This window comes from Nycticebus coucang, chromosome 9, assembly GCF_027406575.1.
Source record: "Nycticebus coucang isolate mNycCou1 chromosome 9, mNycCou1.pri, whole genome shotgun sequence".
NCBI classification, from domain to species: domain Eukaryota; kingdom Metazoa; phylum Chordata; class Mammalia; order Primates; family Lorisidae; genus Nycticebus; species Nycticebus coucang.
Genome location: NC_069788.1, coordinates 45,497,453 through 45,514,294, shown reverse-complemented (window position 1 = coordinate 45,514,294; position 16,842 = coordinate 45,497,453). Strand labels below are relative to the sequence as shown.

At 48.1% G+C, this 16,842-nt stretch overlaps 1 non-coding gene across 1 annotated transcript; it reads right to left on the bottom strand.

Moving 5' to 3' along the window:
* Window positions 1-12,436: 12,436 nt before the first annotated feature.
* Window positions 12,437-12,540, bottom strand: LOC128595060 (U6 spliceosomal RNA). Its single transcript, XR_008382749.1, has one exon. It is a non-coding gene; the product is annotated as a U6 spliceosomal RNA (small nuclear RNA).
* Between the last annotated feature and the right edge of the window lie 4,302 nt (window positions 12,541-16,842).

The following is a 16,842-nucleotide window of genomic DNA, read 5'->3' as shown; positions in this document are numbered from 1 at the left end:
CAGGAGTTGGAGGCTAGCCTGGGCAACATAGCAAGATCCTGTCTCTAACAACAACAACAACAAAGGAATGGGGGTGAAGGACAGGGAGCTAGAGGCTGGGCTGGGGCCTCTGTCTCTTCCCACTTGCATGGAGGTCAAGACAGCTGGGGAGGAGAGATGCTTACCAAGTAGGTGGGGGGTGGGCAGAGAAGAAGCTGCGGGTAGAGTGAGTGGAGGGAGAGAAGTGGTCCAAGATCAACTTCAGCTTCTTCCACATTTGTTCCAAAGTTCCTGAAAGACAATGCTTCCCCTTCACTTCCTCAGCCTCAGTTTCTCCACCTACAGGGTTGAAAAGGGAGGAGATACGAGAAAGGAAAAATGAGGCAGGAGTCAAGAGAAGCCAGAAGGAAATTTCTCCTGTGATGGGCAGAAGAGAGGAAGCACTTCCTTCCAGGAGAAGAAAGAAAAGAGGACAGATAGGAAGTAGTGGAGCAGTCACTCAGCACAGGTCCTGACTGAGCCCTTCCTGCCCCTCCTGGGAGGGGTGGCTGAGGCCAGGAAGTCAGGGGAAGCCTCCAGAAGAGGTAAGACTTGACTTAGACCCTGAAAGATGAGTAGGATTTAGAAGAGCTGAGAAACCTAGACAGACAGATAAAACACCTGGACACCTCCATGCATCTGAGACTGTGCCGAGTATACAGTAGGTGCTCAATAAATGTTCAATTGTGAAATGAATGACCCACCTAGAAAAGATGCTTCTCCTTGATTTCTACTTTCTCCTCTTTTCCTCTCCCCCCTCTCTCCCTCTCTCTTTTTTCTTAAGAATCAGGATTTTCCAGCCTCTTTGCCTCTCTGCAATTTTTTTTTCTTTCTTTTTTTTGCAGTTTCTGGCCGGGGCTGGGTATGAACCTGCCACCTCTGGCATATGGGGCCGGTGCCCTACTCCTTTGAGCCACAGGCGCCACCCGCCTCTCTGCAATTTAAAATGACTTACCATCTCTCTCTCTTCTCATGTCTGGGGGCTGTCAACCAAGAGCCAAATGTCATTAGGATGGATGTCACAAGCCGAGATGTCAAAATATAATTAACACTTAAAAGCCCCTCCCGCCTGCGGCCTCATGGCCAAGCTGCTCCTTCAGCTAAGTGTCAGGGCTCTGGACTCCAGGAGGAGCAGCCAGGTGACAGGCACAAGAGGGGATGCAGTCCAGCTGGACCTGAGAGGGGGCCTGCACGAGGCAAGACTGCCCTGGAGAGGGAATGTCCTTGCTTTGTTGCATCCCTCCTGCAGCACTGCCCCGGCCTCTTCAGATCCCACAGTCCTTTTTCCTGCTCCTCCAGGATCACAGCACTCACTGTCCCAGCAAGCATGTATCCTGTGCCCTCCCTCACTTTGAGCCTCTATGTCCTCAACTGTCAAATGTGAATTGCAATGATACTAGATGCTGTTTGGGAGATGAAAGAAAGAACAGGAGAAAGGTTTTTTAAATGTAGGGGATCCTATGATTGGGACCCTAGATTGTGTTTAGTGGCTCTTGTTCTCCAATCAGGCTCCCGGCCTTTGGGACTGGGCAAAAGCCACACAGCCTCGCTGGTTGATTGACAGCAGGGTCCAGAAGCCCTGGCTGGCCCGTCTGTCAATGTCCGCCCAGCACAGTCTTGGGCCTACTTAAGAAACTCTTAGACAGTGTTGGCTCCCTTCCAGAGGAGGACCTAGACAGCCACAGGACAGACAGCTGGAACAGGCCCCAGGACCTCTGACTGGCAGAGCCACAAGGAGCATGGACCCTGCTCAGACTGTCTGCAAGGTCTACAGCTGAGGTGTCTCTAGCACCCACCATGGAAGTCAGGGAAGACAGGGATGACCCAGAAAAATCCAATCAAAGCAGAGGAGGAAAGAGGTGTCATGGTCTTGCCCTGGGGCTGAGGTCACAGCTACACTGTCCCCAAGCTGTCCCCACACAGCAGTCCTGGGGAAATCTGAGCCACAAAGGAGACTCTGCTACCTGAAGCAGTGGCAAACACCCCTTGCCCTCCACCTCCTCCTCAGCTTCCTACTCTTCCTGTACCCACCTACCAACTACCAACCCATCACCCAGACCCCCCAAAGAGGACAAAGCAGTGCTAGAGAAGGAGAGCCCACACACCAGCTCCTACCCTCGTGGGCTGCATTTTAATGGTGTTTGATTGGATCCAATGTGCTTTTAATTCCCTCCTGGGACATCAGAAGGAGGGTACAAAAGAATCTTTAATTCATCAAACTGAAATATTAATAGAATTCCAACCAGCTGGAGTGAGGCATGAGGCCCCCACAATGGAAGGCAGGAGAATAGGCAGGAGCAAGGTAGGAAGGCAGCAGCGCTGGGACCCGGAGAGCCAGCTCCAAGCTGGGGCCAGGAATAGGCAGCACGTGGAGAGCTTGTTACCCACCAGGTGCTCTTCTAAGTACCGTGCAAATACATGTAGTCTCTTCAACAGTCTGTGATGGAGGGACCAGTGTAATGATTCCATTCTACAGCTGGGAAGCTGAGGCACAGAGGCTGAGCCCAAGGTTACACAGCCAGTGAGGGTCCCCCTGCTTGGAGCCTGGGCTTGGCTCCAGGTGTTCCTGCTTGCTGGCAAAGGCAATCACCTTTCCAATAACCTTTTCCCACACACTGCAGAAGTCCTGGCTGATAGCAGACCCTTTCCCATGAGTGGGGTATGAGTGGGGTATGTGTGGGGAGGTAAGAAGAGTGGGAGGAACCTCAGGGGCAGGCAAGACCCCATGTACTTCTCAGGAGAGCAGCACCAAGCTCAGAACCATGTGGAGGTGCTGGGGACTGCTAGGGAACATGGGCTGGCTCTGGCATCAGCAGTCCCCAGGGATACACAGTAAGTGTCAAAGCCTAGGCTGTCTCTCCACCTGGAGCCTGCTATATTCCTATGCAGCCCCGGCTGTGACTCTCACCACTGGACAGCCACTTGACCTCTCCAGCCTCAGTTTCTTCATAGATAAGCAGGGGACAATAAAGCTCACGGCTCAGGGCTGCTCTGATGGCTAGAGAGATTGGATCATGGCCTCAGTTCCTGAAACACAGCTGTCTCTCTCTTGCTGCTCCCTCAGCCCCAGCCCCAGCTCCAGCCCCTGGGCCCTCCTTTCCCCCTCTCACCTCTATGGCAGAATCATCTTCTCTTCACCCAAAGAGCCTTCAAGGCCCAGCTCAAGCATGACCCCTGGTCCAGAATTTTGGGAACTCTTCTTCACTAGTCTGGCTCCTCCCAACAGGGAGGGATAATGTCCCCTCACCCCATTTCATTGTTCCAGCTGTTTTACAGTCAGCAGGCAACAAATGTTAGTTGGGTAAACAGACGATGGACAGACAGATTAATGGTTAGGTATATGGACGGTCTTGGGGCTGAGATCACAGCTACACTGTCCCCAAGCTCTCCCCACGCAGCAGTCCTGGAAAAATCTGAGCCACAAAGGAGACTCGCCACCATGATGACCACCACTGCCACACACAGTTAAGATCTCAGGAATCCCGAAAGAAATGCGGGACAAAAAGGAGCGGCTGGAGGGCGGGATGACAGGACTTGCTGGGGAGCCTGCACCCAGGTCCCAGCTTGCTTTCTGCCTCTGTCTGCAGAACAGGATATGCATTGGCCTGCGCAGACCTCCTGCCCCGGCCTCCTCGAGATGAAGGGCCCACTGGTTCACCTCCCGGTCACCTCAGGCTGGGAAGGGTCGTGAGGACCTCCCTTTTCAGAGAGCCACCGGGCGGGCCTTCGCGCCCAACCAGCCAGGCTCCCATCGCGGACCAGCAGCGCCGCCCGGTGGTCGAGCGCCCACACTGCACACACCGGCTCGGCCCGGGGCGGATCCGCTCGGATGCAAGCGGGACCCCGGCCCGGGTTCCTCATCCCTGGATGCTGCACCGGAGTAGACACCAGGATTGAGAGCGTTGTTTTTCGCCTGAGCAGATCCCAGGCGGAGGCAGCGGGGGCGGCGGGGGTCTATTTCAGGGCTGTTTCCCAGCTGGGCAGCCGCCCCCTCGGATTCGTGCGCTCACCTGCTCTGACGGTGGAGGGGGGTGGGGCCTTCTGGTGCACACACAGGCACACCGGCAAAATCCAAGGGTACCCCAGGGCGGGGAGCGGCAGGTGAGGGATGTCCTGGTTTCCTTGGTGAGAGGAAGGACGGGTACCGGGGTGGGGTGCGATGTGGAGGCGTGTGAGGGAACAAGGTGGGGCGCACTAGCTGCAGGAAGTTGCCTCTCCCTCCAAATCTCAGCGTTAACATCATATTTCTTGCTCGTGGTTCTCAACCTTGCTACACATTAGTTACCTGGAAAGCTTTTTAAAACCCCATGTCCAAGTCGCACACAAACCAATGAAATCAGATTCCGTGCAAGAGGACCCAGGTTTCAGCTGTCGCAAGTGATGCAAAATGCAGCTGCTTAAGGGACCAGGCACTACAGGCACAGACTTGTCGTGAGGGAGCCCCTCTCATCCTCACCACGGCCCCAGAAGCATATAGGATGACACATCTGTACAGAAGTTTGGAGAGCTTAGCACAGATCTGGGTTTCAAGCTCCTGAGCCGTGTCTTGTCCAACTAAAGCCCGATGCATCTGAAGGAAGCATCATTATTCCTGCAGCATTTTTACTAATAGTATAATCCCGTCCTCACAGGGGCCTAAGCACTGAGGACAAGGGGACAGAGTGGAGAACCAGGGCAGGCAGGCACTCCAAGAAAAGAGCTATTTCGAAATTTGGAAGTGCAAATAGCAAGGGAAACATGGACAGAGAGAGGTGCGTGAGTGCCCAGGAACCACTCCCAGGCGGAGGGAGTGAGAGGGCTCCCCCGGCCTCTGCCCTATTTCAGGACTTTCTCAGGCACCCAGTGTGGAAACTGCAACACCAACAGCTGGGTATTATCACCAACGGCCCCATTTTAAAGATGAAAGGATTGAATCTGAGACCTGAAGTGGTTTTTCCAGTCGCATTGGGTAAACCTCCAAGTCCTATCAGTTTCACCTCTAAAATATTTACCAAAATCTGCACAATGACGCAAGTGAAACTTAAACAGCAGTAATATTGAGCCAAAGAAGCCAGACTCAAGTATATATACCATGCCACGCTGTGTGATTCCATTTATACAAAGTATTAAAACGTGCAAAACTGGCCTTTAGTGAGAGAAGTCAGAGCACTCTTTACCTTTGGTGGGGGGAAACCCCAAAAGGGCCTGGAAGAGGTCTCTGGGGTTCATATGTTCTGTCCTCTGGATGCTGATGACATGGCTGTGTTCACTCTGGGACAGTGTGCTGTTTTTCAATAAATATGTGGAATTCTTAAGCTGGCCAATCTCCAGAAATGCCCCAGGGCCCACAGTGACTTGAAACAAGGACTCCAAACCTCCCCCATCTCTCTCTCTAGCTCACATCTGCCTTGCCCTACAATCCAGTTCCATCCAAGCAGCAAAAAAACATGATGTTACAGCTAATATTCTTCAGTTGCAAGCAACAGGATGCCTCTGGCCAATTTAAGTAAAAACTATAAAAATTATAAAATGAAATAACAGGAACTGATTTGACAAATCATGTATAACTTGCTGACAGTCACTGCCAGTTCACTAAGAGGACCCAAGATGGCTTCCAGATTCCCTTAGGATAATGGCAGCTGCCAAAATCCAAACTTCTCCATGTAGCCTCCAAAAGCCATGCAGAACAATAAGGATAGCAAATATAGCCACTCATGCCGCTTGCCTTTAGCATAACCAGTAGATGGGTATTACAAACTTCCTCTACAACTAAGCAGACATGAACGACTAAAATGACAGAACACGTTCTATACTTTTTTTGGTGGGGGGAGACAGAGTCTCACTTTGTTGACCTCAGTAGAGCATCATGGCATCATAGCTCACAGCAACCCCAAACCCTTGGACTCAGGTGATCCTCTTGCCTCTGTCTCCCAAGAAGCTGGGACTACAGGCACCCTCCACAATGCCCAGCTATTTTTAGATATGGGGTCTCCCTCTTGTTCAGGCTGGTCTCAAAATCCTGAGCTCACATGATCCTCCAGTCTTGGCCTCCCAGAGTGCTAGAATTACAGGCATGAACCACTGCATCCAGCTAGACTTCATTGAGAAGAGGGTCCAGTGTAAACTCCGTGCAAAAGAAGAGAGGTGGCTGGGCATAGGGGCTCACACCTGTAATCCCAGCACTTTGGGAGGCTGAGGCAGGAGGATTGCTTATGGCCAGGGGTTCAAGACCAAGGAGCTCAAGCCTGGGCAACATAGTGAGATCCTACCTCTACAAAAAAGAGGACAGGACAACAGGGCTTGGGTGGGGACACAATTCAAATTACCCAGAGAGAGAGAGAGAATCTTTCCCTGAGTGAGGAAATACCAAGAAAGGATTGATACTCAGTGGATCAGAGCATTGACTTCTGGGGGAATTGAGAATTTGCAGGACTAAACTAGCAGTCTTCAAAGGGCTGAGGAATAGAGGGAAAGGGGGTGACATGGAAGTGGAAGTTGTCCCTTGGAGAGAAGGGAATAGCATGGAAGTTAAAAGTTTTACAGAAACGAGAATAATTCACAAAATCAAACTATCAACCCTATGCCCACCAAAAAAGTCATTAATTTTTTTTTTTTTTTTTGAGACAGAGTCTCACTTGGTCACCCTGGGTAAGTGTCATGGCATCATAGCTCACAGCAACCTCAAACTCTTCAGTTCGAGTGATCCTTTTACCTCAGCCTCCCAAGTAACTGGGATTGCAGGCACCCACTATAATACCCGGCTACTTTTTAGACACAAGGTCTCACTCTTGCTCAGGCTGGTCTCAAACTCGTGAACTCAGGCAATCCACCTGCCTCAGCCTCCCAAGTAGTGGGATTGCAGGTATGAGCCACAGCACCTGGCCTTTAATTTTTTTTTTTTTGCAGTTTTTGGCCAGGGCCGGGTTTGAACCTGCCACCTCCGGTATATGGGGCCGGCGCCCTACTCCTTTGAGCCACAGGCACCACCCCGGCCTTTAATTTTTTTAATGTCTTTAGAAAAGGGTGATCTTGGCCAAGGATGGTGGTTCATGACTCTAAACCTAGCACTCTGAGAGGCCAAGGTGAGAAAAGGATTGCTTAAGACCACGAGTTCAAGACCAGCCTGAGCGAGAACAAGACTCCATCTCTAGAAAAAATAGCTAGGCATGATGGTGCATACCTGTAGTCCCAGTACTTGGGAGGCTGAGATAGGAGGATCACTTGAACCTAGAAGTTTAAGGTTGCAGTGAGCTATGATGCCACAGCACTCTACTAAAGGCGACAAAGTGAGACTCTGTCCCTAAAAAAGAATTAAAAAAAAAAAAAGATATTTCGGGAGGTGCCTCTGGCTCAAAGGAGTAGGGCACTGGCCCTATATGCTGGAGGTGGTGGGTTCAAACCCAGCTCCAGCCAAAAACTGCAAAAAAAAAATATTTCATATGAACTGAAAAAAGCAAACACCCATACTAATCTAGTATAAGAGAAAAAATAGAAAATGTGAATTAAAACATTTCAGCTGAAGAAAATTCCATCTAGGGCGGCGCCTGTGGTTCAAAGGAGTAGGGCGCCAGCCTCATATACCGGAGGTGGCGGGTTCAAAAACTAAGAAAGAAAGAAAGAAAAATGAAACAAAGAAAGAAAGAGAGAGAGAGAGAGAAAAAGAATTCTCTCCAGAAAAATACCAGTAGAAGAAAACCATACCATAGGGGCAGCACCCGGGGCTCAGTGAGTACGGCGCTGGCCCCATATACTGAGGGTGGGGGGTTCAAACCCAGCCCCAGCCAAAGTGCAACAAAAAAATAGCTGGGTATTGTGGCGGGCGCCTGTAGTCCCAGCTACTTAGGAGGCTGAGGCAAGGGAATCGCCTAAGCCCAGGAGTTGAAGGTTGCTGTGAGTCATGTGATGTCATGGCACTCTACCGAGGGCAGTAAAGTGAGACTCTGTTTCTACCAAAAAAAAAAAAAAAAGAAAAAAGAAAACCATACCATAATACTCCAACCTGAATGGCATTTGCAGATTTAAAAATTTTAAATACTAACAAAAAAAAAAAAAATAGCCAGGCACAGTGGCTCCTGTAATCCCAGCACTTGGGAGGCCAAGGTGAGCGGATTGCCTGAGCTCACAGGTTCAAGACCAGCCTGAGCCAGAGGAGAACCCCATCTCTAAAAAATAGCCGGGCGTTGTGGCAGGTGTCTGTAGTGCCAGCTACTTGGGAGACTGAGGCAACAGAATCGCTAGGCTCAGCGCCCATAGCACAGTGGTCTTTAGAAAAGGGTGATCTTGGCCAAGCATGATGGTTCATGACTCTACTTTTTAGGCACAGTGGTTACAGTGCCAGCTACATACCAAGGGTGTTCAAACCCTGCCCAGACTAGCTAAACAACAATGACAACTGCAACAAAAAAATAGGCGTTGTGGTGGTTGCCTGTGGTCCCAGCTACTTGGGAGGCTGAGGCAGGAGAATCACTTGAGCCCAAGAGTTGGAGGCTGCTGTGAGGTGTGACACCATGGCACTCTACTGAGGACAGCATAGTGAGACTCTGTCTCAAAAAAAAAAAAAGAAGAGGCTTGGCACCTGTGGCTCAAGCAGCTAAGGCGCCAGCCACATGCACCTGAGCTGGCTGGTTCAAATCCAGGCTGGGCCCACCAAACAACAAAGACGGCTGCAACCAAAAAATAGCCAGGCGTTGTAGCAGGTGCCTGTAGTCCCAGCTACTTGGGAGGTGGAGGCAGGAGAATCACTCAAGCCTAGGAGTTGGAGGTTGCTGTGAGCTGTGATGTCAAGGCACTCTACCCAGGGTGACAGCTTGAGGCTCTGTCTCAAAAAAGAATAAAAATAAAAAAATAAAGAATCACATGAGCCCAAGAGTTTGAGGTTGCTGTGAGCTGTGACGCAAGGGCACTCTACCAACAGTGACCAACTGAGACTCTGTCTCAAAAAATAAAAAAATAAATAAAAATAAAAACACTAAGCTGGGTGCAGTGGCTTGAGCCTGTAGCTCCGCTACTCTGGGAGGCTGATATGGGAGGATCTCTTAAGACCAGGAGTTCAAGACCAACCTGGGCAATATAGTGGAGCCCTGTTTCTTTAAAAAAAAGGTTGAACAAACAGAGATAGACAAAAAAGAGGGGAGGGGTGCAGAAATAAAAGTTAACAAAAATCAGGAAAGAAATTAAAGTCAAAATCATCTCAAAAATGAAAATTAAATTATAAAATACTCAAGGAATTTAAATTCAACTGAAAATAAAATGACACATTGATGAAAGGAATAAAAAGAGCCAAGAGAGACTCGGTGCCTGTAGCTCAGCAGCTAGGGCGCTGGTCACATACACCAGGGCTGGTGGGTTTGAACCCAGTCCAGGCCTGCCAAACAACAATGATAACTACAACAACAACAACAAAATAGCTGGGTTTTGTGGCAGGTGCCCATAATCCCAGCTACTTGAGAGGCTGAAGCAAGAGAATGGCGTAAGCCCAAGAGTTTGAGGTTGCTGTGAGCTGTGATGCCATGGCATTCTACCCAGGGTGACATAGTGAAACTCTGTCTCAAAAAAAGTCAAGCGAAGAAAATGAAATCAATAAAAATGTTTCTTAAAGTGTCAGAAAGAGATAGGTAAGGAAAATATGCAAATTTGATCCAACGTACACATAATTGGCGTGCCTGAAGAACAAAATATTAATAGAAAATTAATATAAATACTAATATTATATTAAGATAATATAAATCTATTAAAATATTAACACTAGGTGTATCCAGATGAAGTAGAATGAATCTTATAGAATGTCTATAAGATCTGGCATGATCTGTTTTTTGAAATTATCTTTTATTTTTATTTATATTTATTTTTATTTTTATTTATAAATATTAGTTGTCTATTTTTTTGAGACTTTGAAAAAAATAAGAAGTTAACTGATGACTCCATACGGAACCTCAGAGTCAAAGCATTCTATGATAGACGTACTCTTATCTGACACGGTGAATGTTACTTTTTTTGCATTATTATTATTATTATTATTATTGCTCAATATTTTGTTGCAGCAATCGTCTGATTTCTTTTCTGAATGTATTTATTTTCATTTGTTCTTTACAAGATTTTTGTTTCTAGTCCTTAAACATGGTTATTGTTATTAAATTTTAAGCCTTTTTAATTTTGTGAAGGCAAAAAGTGGAAACCAAATAAACACAGGTAGATGTATAGAGAAAATTTTTAAAAAAGAAAGAAAGAAAAAACTAATATACAAAAGTATACCACCACCCCCAAAGAAGAAACTTTCTAGAAACAAACAACATGAATCTACATACTGAAAGGACCCATCAAGGACTTAGAAAAATCGACCAGGAATAGTCAACTTCGGGGAAAAGTACCTTTACCATGGAAAATCTGGTGGACTCCACCTTAACCAAGTAACCTAACTCAGCATCACCAATGAAAGTACAAATTGGCATCATGTGAACCCATATGTGCTGCAGAAGAATATAAAACCACCTAGGCAGTATTCTTGCCAAAAATGTTTTCTTGTAGCTGGGACTACAGATGAACGTCGCTATACCTAATGTTTTCATTTTTTTAGACACAGAATGTTGCCCAGTCTGGTCTCGAACTTTTGCCCTGAAGCAATCCTCCCACTTCAACCACCCAAGTAGGTAAGTCACAGTGCTCAACTAAAACTATTTTGTTTTTCATTTTCATTTCTGTTTTGTTTTGTCTTATTCTATTGCCCAGGCTGGCATGCAGCGACATCATCAGAGCTCACTGCAACATCAAATTCCTGAGCTCAAGAATCCTCCTACCTCAGACTCTCGAGTAGCTAGAAGTACAGGCACTCAACACCACACCCGACTAATTTTTTTTTTTTTGTTTGAGATGGAGTCTCAAGCTTTTGCCCTGGATAGAGTTGGGATGGCGTCACAGCTCACGGCAACCTCAAACTCCTGGGCTTATGTGATTCTCTTGCCTCAGCCTCCCAGGTAGCTGGGACTACAGGCGCCCACTACAATGCCCGGCTATTTTTTGGTTGTTGTTGCAAATGTCATTGTTGCTTTAGCTGGCCTGGGCTGGGTTTGAACCCCCCAGCCTCAGTGTATGTGGCTGGCGCCCTACCCACTGAGCCACGATGCCTCCACCCACCCGACTAATTTGTCTATGTTTTGTAGAGATGGGGTTTCCCTCTGCTCAAGGTAGTCTGGAACTCCTGGCCTCAAGTGATCCTCTCACCTAGCCTCCCAAAGTACTAGGATTACAGGCATTAGCCACCACACTCGGCCCCAAGAATATTTTAATCTGACTCTAATCATGAAGAAACTATCAGACAAATATATATAGGGTCTCACTATGTTGCCCAGGTTGGCCTCAAACTCCTAGGCTTAAAGGATCCCCCTGCCTAAGCCTCCTGAATGGCTGGGACTACATTCATGCCACCCCAGCATCAGATAAATATAGGTCATAGGATATTCTGCAAGATAACTGGAGTCTTAAAAAATGACAATGTCATGAAAGACAAAATACATGGGGAGTATTCTAGAATACTAAAGATTTATAACTAAATGTATCACAAGTCCTTGACTGGATACTAGATTTTAAGAAATAGTTATGAAAGAGCCAGGTGCAATGGCAGTGCATGCCTACAATCCCAGCCACTTGGAAGGCCAAGATAAGAGGATTACGTGAGCCCAGGAATTTGAGGCTGCAGTGAGCTATGATCACACCTGTGAGTAGCCACAGCACTCCAGATTGAGCAACATAATGAGACCCCATCTCTTTAAAAAAAATAAAAAATTAAAGGAATAGTTATAAAGGACATTATTGGGGCAAATTTAAATATGGACTATGTTTTACTTAATATTTTATCAACATTAAATTTATGGAGTGTGGGGTTTTCTTTTGTTTTTGTTTTTGTTTGAGACACAGTCTTACTTTGTCACCCTCGGAGAGTGCCATGGCGTCATAGCTCACAACAACCTCAAACTCTTGGGTTCAAGTGATACTCTTGCCTCAACTTTCTGAGCAGCTGGGACTACAGGTGCCCACCACAAGGCCTGGCTGTTTTTAGAGATGGGGCCTCACTCTGCCTCAGGCTGGTCTCGAGCCTGTGAGCTCAGGGCAATCCACCCGCCTCAGCCTTCCAGAGTGCTAGAATTACTGGTATGAGCCACCAAGCCCAGCCTGTGTGTAGCAGTTTTTTTTTTTTTTTTGTAGAGACAGAGTCTCACTTTATGGCCCTCGGTAGAGTGCCATGACGTCACACCAGCTCACAGCAACCTCCAACTCCTGGGCTTAGGTGATTCTCCTGCCTCAGCCTCCCAAGTAGCTGGGACTACAGGCGTCCGCCACAACACCCGGCTATTTTTTTGTTGTGGTTTGACAGGGGCTGGGCTTGAACCCACCACCCTCAGTATGTGGGGCCCGCGCCCTACCCACTGAGCCACAGGCGCCGCCCAAAAATATGGAACGCTTCACGAATTTGCGTTATCCTTGCGCAGGGGCCATGCTAATCTTCTCTGTATCTTCCAATTTTAGTATATGTTCTGCGGAAGGGAGCACCTGTGTGTAGCAGTTTTAAAACATAGCCTCCAAATTCTTTGAACTCCTCCAATCAAGAGATAGGGCTATGTCCCTGAATATGGGCTCTGTGACTGCTTAACTGATAAAATAGGACAGAGCTCAGCCCCCATAGCTCAGTGGTTAGGGCACTGGCCACATGCACCAACCAGCTAAATAAAAAAAAAGGTAATAGCCAGGCATTGTGGAGGGCCTAGTCCCAGCTACTAGGGAGGCTGAGGCAAGAGACTCACTTGAGCCCAAGAGTTTGAGGTTGCTGTGAGCTGTGACGCCACGACATTCTACAGAGAGCAACAAAGTGAGACCCCCATAAAAAAAAAAAAAAGAAGCTGTGCCAGAGTTTGGGGACAGGCCTACAGAACCCAGCATCTTCTGCTTTCTGCCTATTGAGAGTTTAACTCTTGGAACCTAGCTACCATGCTGTGAGGAAGTCCAGGCCACATGAAAGGCAACTCATAGGTGTTCTAGCCAACACCCCCAGCTGAGGTCCGGTCAGCAGGCAGTGTCAACAACCAGACATGTGAATGAAGGAAACTTTGAGATGGCTCTAACCTCTGCCACAATTGCACTACAACCATCAGAGAGACCATCAGCAAGAGCCACCCAGCTGAACCCAGTCAGTTCTAGAATCAAAATAGAATTGTTTTCTGTTTTATTTATTTATTTTTGAGATAGAGAGAGTTTCACTTTGTCACCCTCAGCAGAATGCCATGGCATCATAGCTCACAGCAACCTCAAACTCTTGGCCTCAAGCAATTCTCTTGCTTCATCCTCCCTGGTAGCTAGGACTACAGGCACTCGCCACAATGCCCAGCTATTTTTGGAGACAGGGTCTCCCTCTTGCTCAGGCTGGTCCAGAACCTGTGAGCTCAGGGCAATCCACCCGCCTCAGCCTCCCCAAGTGCTAGGATTACAGTTGTGAGCCATCTCATCCAGCCCAAAATATAATTGTTGTTTGTAGCCACTAAGTTTTACTTTGGTTTTTTTTTTTTTAGCTGTCACCCTGGGTAGAGTGCTATGGCGTCATAGCTCATAGCAACCTCAAACTCTTGGGCTCAAATGATCCTCTTCCCTCAGTTTTTCTATTTTTAGTAGAGACAGGGTCTCACTTTTGCTCAGGCTGGTCTCAAATTCGTGAGCTCAAGCATTCCACCTCCTTAGTCTCCCAGAGTGCTAGGATTACAGGCATGAGCCACCATACCCAACCACCATTAAGTTAGTTTTGAGATGATTCATTATGCAACAATAGGTAATTGGATAATGTGATAGTGGTATTATGGTTATGGAAGAGGATGTCCTTATTCTCAGGAGAATTTGTTGAAGGACTTAGGGATGAAGTGTTACAAACAATTAAGGAAAAAAGTTTGAGTGTGTGTATTTTAGCAAATATTATGGTGAATCTAAGTGAATAAGAATGTTCATTGCACTACTCTTTCAACATTACAACTTTAGAAATTGCAAGATAGCTGAGCCCCAATCACCTTATCTCACTGTGTATTTTTGCACAGGTTCCAAACTCCCAAGGAGAATCTGATTGGCCCAGTACAGTTGATGGGCACACCCCTGTCTCTGTCAGTCCTATCACACGAGGGATGGGATGAGGGGCACTTCTCAAAAGAAAAGCAGGAAACATCACTTGAAGATGAGCAAAGAAACCACAGATGTCTTATACACATGGCCTCCAAGAGCTTCTGAGTTTTAATTCTTGATGCATTCCACCTGAGAAAGATATTGAACATTACTTTTGGAATACCAATTTCAAAAGAATCTATATGGAGGGAATTTATTCTCTTATCCCAAACCAGTCAACCTGGCCAGAAAGTAGCTACTATGTATGTTATGGGGGAGGAAGAGCTAAGAGAGGGAGGATTCTGAACAGACACTGTTCACTACACACGGTGACCCCAGAATAACCTAGGAACCCCAAGAAGCACAAGGCTCAGACCCAGGTGAAGTCAGGGAAGCCGCATGACAGGGATGAAGGGAGTTGCCCGGGTGGGCATTAGGGGCTGGGCCATCGAGACCTCAGTCTGTTCTGCAGTAGTGGGCACTCCTGGGTTTTCTCGCCTGCTCCACTCCATATAGCAATGATCTCAAATCAGCCTGCTGTTCTCTCTCAGAAACTTGGATGAGAGAAAGAGGCAGACTGACTCTCTCAGTGTTCCTGAGCCTGTACTGTAATTCATAAGCTGGGGTGTTCAGTGCCCTGTGACCTGACAGGGAAGGAAAATCTGCCCATACACAGGATGGAGGGAAAAATGAGCTTGCTTCCCAAGGCCCGGCCGTGTCCCTCCCCACCTCTAATCATGGTCCCCTCTGTCTCCCTCTGGTCTCTTGATTCTTCCATCCCAAGTCCTCACACATTTGTGAAGCAAAGAGGCCAAAAGCCCAAATCCTGCAGCTAAGAAGAATAGCTCACCAAGGCTGAAGGCCAGGATGGGCAGTGGCAGAGGGTCCCCTTTGTCATGTTAAGGAGCTGGGACTTACCACAAGGTAATGGAGCTGGTGACAAGACTTTTAAGGAAAATCATCTGGGAGGCAGGGTAGAGAATGGCTCCAAGGGGCCAAAGCTAGAGGCAGGGAGGCCCATCAGGAGGCTGTGGGGTGATCCAAAAGGCTAAGTCACAATGAGCACAGGCACAGGAGCAGGGGTGAAGGAAGAGATTACAGAGACAACAGGGGAAGAATCCACCCAACTTAGGGTGAAACAGGGCAGACTCAGGATGGACCCCAGTCTAGAAAGTGTGGGGCTAAGCCAATGATGCCAAAGTTGATTGATGTTGGACACATAGAGGAAGGAGCAGGATTGGGGCTCTGATGGGGAAAGACTCAGGAAGCCCCAACAAATATCTTCGAATATCCCCAGGTGGCAGGTTGAATAGTTGCATTCCACAGCTCAAGGAGGAGAACTTGGCCCAGTGAGAGAAACCACAGAGAAAGCCAAGTTTTCCAGATGTTGAATCCAAGACCAGGAGTCTGAAGCAGCTGGACACAGTAGGGCTGGCTGCCTCATGAGCAGTGAGCTCCCTGCCACCCAAAGTATGTGCTGAAAGACCAGCCTCACCGCATGGCCTCTTGTCACAGGTGCTGCAGGGCAACTCAAGCACCAGGTAACAAGGAACCAAATTACTGCCATCCTGTGAGAGGCAACATAAAGAACACGGGGACTTGGAGCCCTGGGTCTGAGGCAACCTCAAAGCCTGGCCTCGGCCAAGACTCTTACCCTCTCTGAAAAGTAACTGTCAAGAGGAAATGGAAATCTCTCCCTGGTGGGCCACCCGGAGGAGCGCGTGAGAGGCTGAAGGTGACCCAGTCTATAATCGTGAAGAAAATTGTCTGCTGAGCAGCTACTTGAGAGGGGGCGGGGTCTGTCAAGGCTGGAGAGGGGAATCACAGGCTTGATATCAGCTGACTTGGTCTCTCCACACTCCAGGCCTGTGCTGAGCCTCCTCCTAGGGACCCCTGCCACAAGTGTTGGCAGCCAGAAGACCCTCACAGTGCAAGGGTGTGAGGATGGGGGGCTGATGTACCAGATTTGCACAGATGGCTACTGATACCCTTCCCCACAGTGACAGAAGCTGCTCCCTCCTCCCAAAGAAACGGGGACCTCAGGAAGAGGAACGGGACAGCTCAGTCCTCTGCTACCCACCCACCCCCTTGCCCCCACTCCACCCGCGCCCTGGGTCCTGGAGGACTTACTAAGTTTCTCACTCAGCTTTTGACCACTATTGGCCAGCAGAGGGCGCTCCAACACCCCTTTTACTCGGTTCAACCCTGTTTCTCCTTCCCTCCTTTTCCTTCTTTACTCCGGAACCCTTGTGAAGATATGCAGGTATGGAGGAAGAGGGAGAATAACAACCAATCTTTACTGAGCACCTACTGTGTCTAGGCTCTGTGCCAGACCTTTCACACTTTTTCATTCTTCCTTCACAAAAGCCCTCTCAGGTAAACATACTGTTGCCTATTTATGTGCAAGGAGACTGAGGCTTAGATTGCGGTTGTCTCTGGAAAGTGTGCACAGCCCCCAGAAAGGGTCCACCTTCATTCATTCAGCGCCCTGGAGGCTTAAATTAAAAGACCTTACACCATGACATATTTTTTTAATTAAATCATAGCTGTGTACAGTAATGCAATCATGGGGCACCATACACTGGTTTTATAGACCGTTTGACATATTTTCTTTTTCTTTTTTTTTTGGTGGTTTTTTATTTTTGGCCGGGGCTGGGTTTGAACCCACCACCTCCGGCATATGGGACCAGCGCCCTACTCCTTGAGCCACAGGCG